The sequence below is a fragment of the Chiloscyllium plagiosum genome, unplaced genomic scaffold (genome assembly GCF_037043375.1).
Source record: "Chiloscyllium plagiosum isolate Xiang-an unplaced genomic scaffold, Cpla_swu_hap1 HiC_scaffold_13, whole genome shotgun sequence".
In the NCBI taxonomy this organism is placed as follows: Eukaryota; Metazoa; Chordata; class Chondrichthyes; order Orectolobiformes; family Hemiscylliidae; genus Chiloscyllium; species Chiloscyllium plagiosum.
In genome coordinates this window covers 116,210,546-116,223,048 of record NW_028270151.1, presented here as the reverse complement: position 1 = coordinate 116,223,048, position 12,503 = coordinate 116,210,546, and positions in this window count along the sequence as shown.

Below are 12,503 nucleotides of genomic sequence, written 5' to 3'. Positions count from 1 at the left end.
CTTCGAAGGCTCCAAAGGATCCTTCCACATCCATCTAATGTGCATCTGCACTTCCACACATGGCATTCTTTGCATCTGTTGGTCTCCTCTACATTGGGGCCAACAGACACCTTCTCGCAGAGCGCCTCAGAAAACATTTCCAGTACACTCGCAACATTCAACCCCAACTCCCCATGACCGAACACATCAACTCCCCCCCCCCCCACCCCCACCCCGACTTTCCCGTGGACATGCAGTTCCTGGGACTCCTCCACCACCATTCCTTCAACACCCGACGCCTCATCTTCCACCTCGGGAACCTTCAACCCCAGGGCATCAATGTGGGCTTCACCAGCTTCCTCATATCTCCACGCCCACTTTACCCGAGTTTCAACCTTCTAGATTGGCACCATCTTATTGACCTGCCCCTTTCTTCCTTCCCACCTATCCGCTCCACCCTCTTCTCCGACCTATCACCTTTAACCCCATCTCTATCCACCTATTGCACTCTCAGCTAAATTCTTCACAGACCCAGTCCTCCCCTTTATCTCTCCACCCTCGAGGCTCCCAGCTTTATTCCACATGAAGGGCTTTTGCCCGAACCGTCATTTTTTTCTGCAACTCGGATGCTGCCTGACCTTCTCTGCTTCTTCAGCACCACTCTAATATTGATTCTGATTTCAACATCGGCAGTACGCACTTCCGTCCAACTGATTCCCTTGAACATTGATCTTCGGCCGTCGTGAATGTCCACTCCATGATCTCTTTGCCTGTCTACACCACACAGAATACTCACTGTTTTTGTTTCTTCTCCCCAAATTCATTAACACTCATTGGTTTGGATTCAATTCCATTCAGCATTTTACCTTTCTCCCTGATTGATACATCTCTGCAGTCCCTGACATTCTTTACCATAGTCAACTGCACGACCAATTGTTGCATTATCAGCAAAGTTCTAAGTAATGGCTCCTACAACAACCAATATAAATCATTGATCTACATCAGAAAACAGTGGCACTCAACTGGAAACAGGCCTCCAAACAGGGTTCATTGCTGGTTGGTATTAACAGCTGCAATACCAGCAGAATCGAACTCATGCTGTCATTTTTAAACTCGCTGCTGACTCTGCCAGTGGTCTCCTGAGGGATCACTTCTCACATATGGGAGTGGTGAATGTCCTGTGCGCACTGTGACTGAACAAGTGAGTTTACACCTCAGCGGTTAATTGAATCCCTTCCAGCAGTCACCCCATGGCCCTGACTTCTTGGCGCTTCGAGTATCCTTGTGTCTATTTAGTTTGATAATCGGTTGTATTCGAGTCCACACAGACACGATTCCCATTTTCCCTGTTGTCCATGCATTTTTATCCTTCATTATTCTCCCACGGAATGTGGCTATCATTGGACTGAAGAACATTTGTTCATTCTAATTCACCTTGAACTGAGTCATAGGGCATTCATGGGTAAACCACATTTTTGTGGGTCTGGAGTCACATGTTGACAGGATTCATTCCGGTCAGCAGATTTCCCTTTCGAAGGTACGTGAATGAATGAGTTTTCAGCAATATAAAGTTCTTGTCTATCTTCCTGAGATTGGGTTTATTATCCAGATTATAGTCATCGAATTTAACTAGCAGCAGCTGCCGCGTTCCAGTCTCCAAAGATTACTCGCCCAATAGATCGCCGCTGCACGAACAACTCCCTGCTGCATTTCTCCATTCAAAGAATGACATTGTCAAGTCAGATTATCCCAGATGGATAGAGAATAGGACGCGTTTCTGTGTTGGAATGGAAGCAATGTACGCTGGATTGGAGTGTTTACTGGAGCAAGAGACTGATGTGGAGACGATGTGGGCAAAGACTGTTCTTACTGTCAAAGTAACAAAATCCCACTTTGTTCAGGAAAATCTCTTTGAATGCTTTCAATACATCGACCACTCACTTAAGGCTCCAGCACGCTTCCTCTGAGCCAATTCTCAGTGCGGGTTAATGCTGCTGCTGAATCTTAATAATATAGTAAATTGAAACCAATATGCCCTTCCACCTCGCCTTTGACCAGAAGTACGCCAGCTTCAGCATTTCACGCGCTTGGATAAATAGACAACATCTTTTCCCTGGGGTTGTGGAGTCCAGAACGAGAGGGCATAGATTTAGATTGAGAAGGGAAAGGTTTACAAGAGACCTAAGGTGTAACCTTTCCATACAGAGGGTGGTGCGTGCATGGAATAAGCTGCCAGAGGAAGTGGTGGAGGCTGGTACGATTGCAACAATTCAAACGCATTTGGATGGGTATATGAATAGGAAGGGTTTGAATGGATATGGGCCGATTGGTGGCAGGTGGGACTAGGTTGGTTTGGGATATCTGGTCGGCATGGACCAAAGATTTCCATGCTGTATATCTCTATGACACTATGACTCCATGACCGCGCCTTTACCAATCATGTGACTGGAGCCACAGAATAGCTTCACGTGCTCATTTCCACCCCTACTTCCGGTTTGGTATTTGCGGCTGCGCCACAAAGTTTGTCTGATTCCGGTTCTCGGATCTCGGGTTATGTGACTGACTGCAGCAATGGGTACTTTCTTGCGTGGGGAAGTTGGTGAAGCAACTCATTGCTATTGAAACATATATTGCACCAATATCCCGCACTATTCCCTGAAACTTTTTCTTTCTAGAAATCTATCAAACACAGTCTTCAACATGCAGTACTCGATGGAACCACCACAAAGTCTGGGAATATTGAATTTAAAAATTCAGCTAATTCTGAATTCCCACAAGTCTGCTATCGCTCGCCTAATATTCCTGTTGTGCATCTGCTACTCTTCCTAAAATCTCCTCTGTCACTGTAATTATTGTTGTTTTTAAACGCGTGTCTCTGCATGACACAGTGATAGTTTGAATGTTAAAATATTCTGCATTGTGGCCGCAGTAAGCTCGTTCGAATCCGAGTCACTCCATTTTACTCCTTGTGACTCATGCTGAAGAAACACAGAAAGGAATTAATTGAATTTACATTAAAGCATTCTCTGAGATTATGATTTTTTTCCATCAAACCCCTATGTCTCTCACACATCTCTGCGAGTCATATATCAGGATTGAGACTCACCCATTTCGGAGAATTCTCTCCCTCCCGCAATCACTTACCTCCTTTAAGTTCCCCCTCACATTGCCCTTTCAATCACTTTTACATTGATCTCATTCAGTCTGTGTTGCTGCACTCACTGTTGCTGTGCGACCATGCCCAAGTCTCACCATCGGGACCTTCACACCAGTTGATCCATTTTGATACCGCGGTTGTGAGATCAATCCTCATGTCGCAGCTTTTACTGACATGGGCCAGCGATTATTGAAACATCAGGCTCAGGAAAATAGGACAGGGCAGCATTGAGGAAAATAAACTTGAATCAAAAAACATCGGTTTTGACGACGTCCACCTCATTTATTCCACTTTTTCATTCGGCACGAGAAAGACTATTGTGTATAGTTATGCAATTCACATTATAGCAGGGATGTGAGAGCAGGGATCATTTGCCAGGATATTGTCTGGGCTGAAGAAGAGAGATTGGACAAGCTGGAGTTGTTTTTCTTAGAGCAGAGGAGATTGAGGGGGGCATGATTAAGATGTAAAATGTACTGAGGGATATGGATAGCATAGATTGAAATACATGCGTCAATTTCATGGAGATTTTGATAACGAGAGACCATGGATTTCAGGTCAGAGGCGGAAAGATTAGAGTGAATACGTGGAAAAACATTTTCAAACAGTGGGTGGTTGAAATGGGGAACACAGTGTATGTAAGGGTCGGAGAGGCAGGAATCCACATAACTTTCCGAAGTATTCAAATGTGAATGTATGATGCCAAGGCATACAAGTCTATGAGTCAAGTGATTTGAAAAGGAGCTAGGATAGTTAAGCGATTGTTAATGAGCAAAACAGATACTCCGTTTGAAGTACGGGTTATTAAAACCAGTCCTTCTATTCTCGAAAGGACATGTCACAGTAAGAACTGTGCTGTCTGAATCAGCGTAGAGGAGTACTACTGCTCCCGGGAAGACAGCGTGACAGAGACAGTGAAAATACGTGACTTCTGCAAGCTGTACCTCGTGTTGGTGTTGGAATGAAAATCATTAGATACTTTTTTCTTCGTAGTGAGGTGTTTACTTATAGCCCGTAGCTCAGGAAGATATTCATTCTACTGCCCTTTCCCCACTCGCCCATACCACTGAATACTGGCACTATGCAGGGCAATTTCTCTCTGTACACCCTCGTCCAATCCTTTTTGACCCACAGCACTTCCCCATATGGCACCATTCCACGAAATCCCCGAAGGTGTAACGTTTCTCATTTACGATGTCTCTCCTCACTGTGTCAGGTTCCAGTGATTTATCTGCCCGTCACTCAATTTAGCAAATTGCATTTCCGGCTCACAATGTGATATCCTCTAGACTGGGGAGAGAAAACCAGAGCGGGAGACAAACGTGAGTACACCTACGTTCTGCTGGCAAGCAAACTAAGACCATGAGCTTCCAGGTTCCTGTCACTGCAACATCTCACTGTGTTCCCATGCCTCCATTTCGGTTTAGTCTGCTGCAGAGCTCCCGCATAGCACAGCACGAGTTGAAAGAGTAGCACGTCATTTCCTGCTGAGACACCGTGCAATCTTCACGACCCAACATCGAGTTCAATACTTTTAGACCCTGTCTACCTTCTGTCACGTTCCTGCCCCACCTCCACATGCCATTAGTTCCAAAAGTGGATCGGTTGGCTCGAAAGTCTCTCCCCAGATGCACTAGACCTGCTGATTTTGTTCAGATATTTCTGCTTTTCTTTGGATAATTTTGTTCTGTTCTGATCACCCAGCCTTCAGGAAACGTGTGTTTGCACGGGAGCGTGGTCAGAGGAGATTTACTAAGGTGGTGCCTGACCTCGACCATTCCCCCTGCGAAGATAAGCGAAAGTGAGGGCTGCAGGTGTTGGAGCTCAGATTCGAGAATGTAGTGCTGGAAAAGCGCAGCACGTTAGATAGCATCTGTGGAGAAGAGAATCGATGCTTCGGGCACAAGCCACTTCAATTCCATTACCAGCCAATGCCTGGAGGAAGAATGTCTCATATTCCACCCTAGGACCCTGCAACCACACGGGATAAATGTGTATTTCAACAGCTTCCTCATTTCACCTTCCCCCACATTATCCCAGTTCAAAGCCTCCAACTAGGCACTGCTCTCTGGACCCGGCCACAAATCCCCCCTCTGAACTACCACCTTCTCCCTCACCTTCATCCACCAATCACTTTCCCAGCTACCTGACCACCGCTCCCATTCTCCTCTCTCAATCGCGACTCAAAAGTCTCATTCCTGATGAAGGGCTTATGCCCGAAACATCGATTCTCCTGCTCCTCGGATGCTACCTGACCTGCCGTGCGTTTAACGCACTACACTCTCGCCAATGCAAAGATAGATGAGCTCGACTCGTGCTCTTTATCTGAGAGCAGAGAAAGCTGAGAGACGAATTGATTATCGTGCACAGAAAGGGATAGATATGTGTGACAGGAATAAACTTCTGATGGGAAGGATTAATAACCAGGGATATAGATAAAACGCTAGAGAGAAAATGTTCAGAGAAGATTTAGGAAGAATGTTTACATCCTGAGAGCGTTGTTTGTCTGGAACTCACTATTTGAACGTGTGGTAAAGCTAAGAATCATCAAAACACTTCAGGAGCATTTAGCCAAACACTTGAGGAGCTAGAGGATGCATGGATAAGGACCAGGTCCTGGAAAGTGGTGCGAGGATAAACAGATGTTTGATGAAAAACTTGAACACCTTAACGTTGGGTGCCGTAAAATGGAGGCGAGCACAGCTCTGTGGCACAATGAAAGACGTGTTGGACTTCTATTACATTGTTAAGATTGTGATTCAAAGTGTGTTAGTTTGCATTACACCAGAATCGGAGTTTAGTTCAGATTTCAGCTGAATGAATGATCGTTCTGCTGATTCATCATCAGTTCCCATCGTCTGGAGTTCTCCGCCCTTCTACTGACCAGAGAAGATTGCTCACTTTCTGGGTGGTGAGTTTTGAGAGAATCATATCATTTGAAACATGATCAGCCCACAATCGGCTTCACACTCACAAAACGTACTGCAGAAGCATACTGTCTCTAAACACAGTTGCACAGCGTTTTTCGGTTTATTCAGTGTATTTTTCCTTTGGGCAACAGGTTGATGTGGATGGGCTGTGAAAGACATTGTTGTGTTCGGTCAGCCATGGGGACATCAAATGGCGGGGTAGCGCTGGCGGGCGAAATGGCCCCCTCCTATTCCTCACTGTCTGTGCTGTTTCTGACAGAGGGTTTTAAGTAATAACATGATGAGGATCCTGTGAATCTACACTACGGAATACCAAGGACCTCCCCTTTAACCCACTGCTCTTACAGCTGGAATACACAGCTCCTGTTGCAGCTTTAGATCAGACAGTGGAGGATTCTCCCAGGCGCTCTATATGACTGCATGCTCCTTCACACAGGTTTCCAACTGGACACATGGAGCAAACGGCCGTGTGGATATTGGGGATTCAGGGAAAAATTTCCCCTTTGCCTGGCTACAGTTCTGTCCACGGTTATAAACATGAATTTGGGACATTCAGTATCTCACTCTGGATCCTTATCACTTTACAATTTAAACTGAAATTCAATTTACTCTTACATGATATTCTTATATCTTCAGTATTCATGAAAACTGTGCAACATGTCCTTGGATGTAGCCATGGTGAAATTGATGATGAGTGCAGTATGTTTCATGTTGTCTGTAGGAACTTGCAGAAGGAAGTTAGTGACGAGTCGTTGAATCGAATTCTGTGCCATATTGAAGCAGACCGAATGAGAAACCCTGTGACATCGATAATATAACATTGTCTGTAAACAACGCAGCGACCCACAGAAACCCAGTTTTCAATCAAGTCTATGTTGCACAATATTTTTCTGTGTCCCATTTCCTGAACCTGATGCTCGATTAGTCACAGGTCCATATCAGTTCCTCCTCCTCTGCCTTAGCTTTAATTTCAGAACCACAGCAAATGTAGAACAGGCGGGTCGTAGGTCCCAGAGGTACGAGTAGGGCATATTATAGGCTTATTGCCGGCGGCTCCAGTGGAGCAACTGATCAGCGCTTGGTACTTAACAGCGTGTAAAAATGCCACAGTTGTACTTTCAATCCTTATCTAAAGCTGCATTTACTGATGTTAATCAGGAATTATTGGAGCACCAGATTGAAGCGTAGTTGAAGAATAATGTTGAATAAAGCAGCATCTATTCTAAAACTCCAGCTTCTAATTTGTGGGGTTGTTCTGTCTTTGGGAAAGGTATCAATTACTAACCTTAAAACTGCACATATTCCCCGGATGATTATCCATCTGTGGAGCGAGAAACAGAGGTGATATTTGAGCTTGATGACCTTTTTCAAATCTCTGACATTGCACTGGATTACATTCTTGAAAAGGCTATTAAACACGTTTCATATCATCCTGTTTGCTGCAACGTCACACAGCTCAATAAACCGTTCGAAAGGAATTAGATTTAAATCTTTGGGTAAACTGAATGTTGCTAGTGAATCTGGTAAAGTCATGACAAATAGTTTTGCTTCTGTGCAGAACAGAGGGTTCAAACAGGAATAAGGATGAGTCTTGTCGCTGGATTTTTCGGACGGAGATGAGTGAGTATTAAAAGGAATCAGTCCCGTTCCTGGTCATTGTGACCAAATGTTCAAGGCAACAGATGGCAATGATAATAATGCTTGACGGGGCGGCACGGTGGCACAGTGGTTAGCACTGCTGCCTCACAGCGCCTGAGACCCGGGTTCAATTCCCGCCTCAGGCGACTGACTGTGTGGAGTTTGCACGTTCTCCCCGTGTCTGCGTGGGTTTCCTCCGGGTGCTCCGGTTTCCTCCCACAGTCCAAAGATGTGCAGGGTCAGGTGAATTGGCCATGCTAAATTGCCCGTAGTGTTAGGTAAGGGGTAAATGTAGGGGTATGGGTGGGTTTCGCTTCGGCGGGTCGGTGTGGACTTGTTGGGCCGAAGGGCCTGTTTCCACACTGTAATGTAATGTAATCTAATCTAATCTAATCTTGACATCGACAGGTCCATTCCTACTCACTAGGGTCGCCAAAGTATTACAGATCACGTGAGCGGTGGAGATGATGATCCTTTTGGCAACCTGAGACAGTGCGACAACTAATCCCACGTTGTTAGTCTCACTCTATACCATAAACAAGTTAGCCAGCGGACTGAGCTAACCATCCTCCATTCAATGCAAAGCTAAAACAAACAGCTCAGTACATTAAGAGTTTGTAGTAGTGCACGTACAACCAGCGGCTACACCTTTCAACACCACCAGCTCTTCTTACACTAAACATGTTCAGTTGCCGGTGTTATACAATTCGTGAGTGTGTCACTTCTGCCTCCCCATCCAGGCACCCCAGAATCACTGTTAAATTCGCTCCTTGTGTGTCTGCACGTGGACATTCAAATACGCTGGAATCTTTTCTAAAATGTTTTTTTTTCCCTTTCTGACAAATCATCTCCGAAATCAGTAACTCTCAGAATGAAAAGTACCTGTTGTAAACTTCTTTGTCGTTCCTCGCTGGATTTGAAGCTATAACCTTTAGGCATACACTCACCTGAACGAGGGAATTTCCCTCCTAGTTACCCTTACCAACCTCACATCAGCTGAAAACCCTCCATTAGGACACAACTCAGTCATTTCTGATTTATGTCGTGTGATTCTTCATTTAGTCCACCATCCCACTAAATCCCTTCTTTTCTTTTCTCGTGGCTTTATCTCCCAGTAAATCACATTTCCGTCTTCTCTAACGATTTTGTATCAAGGGAACTCTGACCATATCCTTCCTAACCATATTCCACCCCCCAAACCCCATGTATTTCATCATGTCTTTATATCCCAGTAAATTCCGTCCTGAGAAATGATTGTAGGTTCTAATTCAACTCATGAAAACTTACCACATTACCGATACAGGAAAGGCGTGGGATATTTCACTTACAGCTGAATCAGTTGACTGCAGCAACATTGGGTCAACTCGCAGTCACATAGGTGACTGTTGTTCTCATTTTTATTTCTTCTTAACGTATGCTAAAGTAACACAGTGAAGAATCAATTAATATTGTAAAGCATACGTAAGGAGGCGTGTTAAATCTGAGGTTATGTGAATAGGGCAGTTTTGATGAAAATAGCCCAGAGATTGGTCATGTCTCAGGCGCATGAGATTGACAGAGACCGATGTTTAGCGAAATAGACCAGTCTTGGCAAATGCCAGTGTTATGAAGTTTTAGCTGTAATGTACTTTTAATGGTGTTGAAATTTCTGTCTATCACAAGGAGTCCAGAACAAGGTAACAACATAACACTTGGTCGAAATAACTAAGAGCTGTGCTACATGGATGCAAAAAACAAATTCGAATTCGGCTAATCAGTTTAAATTATGCCCGAATCAAGTTTGACTTTGGTATTTTTACAACATTAAAACCATTGAAACGATCAGACGTTTTGTGGGACAAATATCCATCATTTTGAACAGTTACCCAGAGTGGCAAATAACAGCAAAGAGAGCAGCTAAAAGACCAACAGACGGAGGATGTTAGTAAAATCTCCAAGAGGTGCCTATCTGGAGAAATAGATTGCATAGAAAAAATATCAACGCCGCCCTGGAGAAAAAAAAATCTACAGAGGAAGATACAAAGAGAAGATTCGACTAGTTGGTTTTTAAATTTGATTTTTTTTTGTAAATGTTACTGGGGTCGGAGTGCGGAAGGTGTTGTAGAGCAGAAGGTTAAAGACCGGTGCAGAGAAAGGAGTTATAAGTAGTTGTAAGTTGATTTTCTCTGTCAAATGTTAAAAAAAAACAATAAAGTTGTTATTTTTAACTTTAAATAGTGTTTTTTGGGATAGTTCTTTGCCTCTTGAGTTTTAACAGAACACAGCACGGGGTGAATCCTTCCTGTTTTGCTGTTTTACATTAGCAGAGGGGGTTTACCCCGTCACGTAACACCAGGTTTTGTTATTTCGCTCATTCGTGCATTTTGCCTTATTACCGATTTTCAAGTTGTCCCCTTTACACAAAAGGTCCGTGCTTTTGTACCGTTGTACAAAAGGTGCAGTGTGTCTAAGCGACAGGGCTCCCTACAATAACATTCGACTTTGTTTCAATCTATCTATCCTGATATTGACCCATGGAAACAGCACTGCGCACTCTCCTCCAGTCTGTAAAACAATCCCTTCACAGTTAATGTTACATCGCGCTCTCAAGGGGCTTTTCATTCCATCGCTTTCAATTCCTCACAGAATCCGTTTGAACAGATTTTGTCACTGAGTCACTTCTTTGGTTGTGTTCAAATCCTGTGAGCAGAGGGTCCCAGTTGGAGCATGATGAGCCCATAACCCAGAGGTCAGACCATACTCTGTGAACGTTAATCTGCTATTCATCATTTCACTAATATCCGGTCGATGTAGCTATGCTCTACAAAATTTTCACGCCTGTTTTAAGAAGCAAGATAAGCAGTTCCTGGTTCCTGCTTTTGTTGTTACACAGACCAAGATTGTAAATGCTGGGAATATGCACTGGTCGTGACTGTTTGCTCTCCCACATCCGTTTTCTCCCCAGCAGGTGGTAAGATGATGGTCTGAATAGCTTTCTTCTGTTCCCTGTCACTCTGGGATGATGGGAGCTGTGAAGTCTACTCTCTGAGCTGGGGGTAACGTGATAAAGCTTATACTCATCAGGTGCAATGTGCCTGAGCGACAGGACTCGCTGCAATAACATCCCATGCTAATTCAGACAGCAGAGCCCTCGCTGTGACTTCGAGAAGGACACAGACACAGATAACTGGGAGAGATTCTCTCTTTCCCTGCAGTTCTGCACATTTCGATCTGTCTCAGATGGCGTTATTTGCACAAGGTTCCCAAAAGAATATCAGGTCCTATGCATGCGCGATCTCCCTTTTGTACAGCTTACCAGAATTTCCATAGCTCCTACTCCCTCTAACCCCCTCCCCAGTTCCACAACCCCGTGTTTGACAGTAACCTGAAGAGTGTGTTTACGTTCCTCTCCCACAACACTGATTGCCAATAGGAGATGAATTCATCCAGCTGCCAATGCTGGGAGCCCGCTCGCTGGCGAAGTCGCTAGCACAGCCTCCTGGGAACTGGGAGTCAGAATGGCAAGGGACTGTTATTAAAACTCAGTGCTGCCTTCACTCCGAAACACCAGAAAAACCCTTTTTTAAAAACAAGGAAAGTCACCTGATTTATGGATCATGCTTCTGCTGCAGTCTGGCTTGTTGGTCTTGGGTGTTATATCACCTCGGGTGGGTGATGTAAGCACGAGAAGTTACGCCTGAGCCCTGGAGTTTTGCATCCAGTTGCATTTTTGACTCAGAAGGTATAATTTTGATGAGATCGAGTTCAGATCAAGGTACCGAAGCTTCAAAACATACACCAGCAACTTCTTGTAAGTCCTAACTGGACTGAAAAATGGATTCCCTAACTTCAAATGATGCTGATCCTGTTAATGTGGATTTTGCCGAGTGCACGTCCTGTGCTGAGTAACCTGAATGCCTTAATCTGTTCAAAATTTGTTTTTTTTTCTCATTCTGTGATCTGCATGCCCTTGATTGCTATGATCTGCCTTTATCAATCGCAAACAAAAGTTTTCACTGTACTCAGGTTCATGTGACAATCAATCAATCAAATAAAGTCAATCAATCGAACCACACAGACATTTCCTTATAGCTTGGTGCCAGCACAGCGAGGGTGGGCTGCATGGCCTCACTTTGCACTGTGACATATTTTGTGATTCTGAGTGAAATCACAGTTAAACGAACAGAATGTGGGAAGTTGCTCACAGGTTATATTGACACAGCCAGGACACATCTGCGCTACAGTGTGTCACACAATAATAATGAAAACCTTCTTGAAATCATCCTTTGAGGCACAGGCCACACGCCAGATTAAAAGCTGAAGATCGCGGGAAACAGCTGTAGTCAGCGCTAACAGAGCGACCCAGCGGGAGCGTCCTGGGCTCATAACCTGGAAATTAATGGATTGAAAACATCCTCTGCTCGTTGACAATTCCAGGTGTCAGTGTGTGTACTGCCCCGCCAGTGTTCCTCTGTAACAGAGCTCTATTCTACGTATTGCATGTTGTTTCACTTTCCATTTCCTTTCACTCAATGTGTCTGAAATGAATATCACTACTGATACACCCGCCAAATTTACACAGGTGAGGAAACACACTTGTGAATGTCTGGAAGCTCTTTCCCTGTTCTCTCTCCGTCTGCTCTGATTTGATTCGAAGATCATTTGCCAGAGCTGGGAATAAACTGGTGATGGTGAGATATATCAGTTGTAAAGTGCTGTATGAGCATGACGCCCTGCAGGTATTCCCCACGCTGTTTCTCACAGCAGTGTCTTCCCATGAAATGAAAAGCCGTGAGTGACAATTAGATCAACTTGTTGGA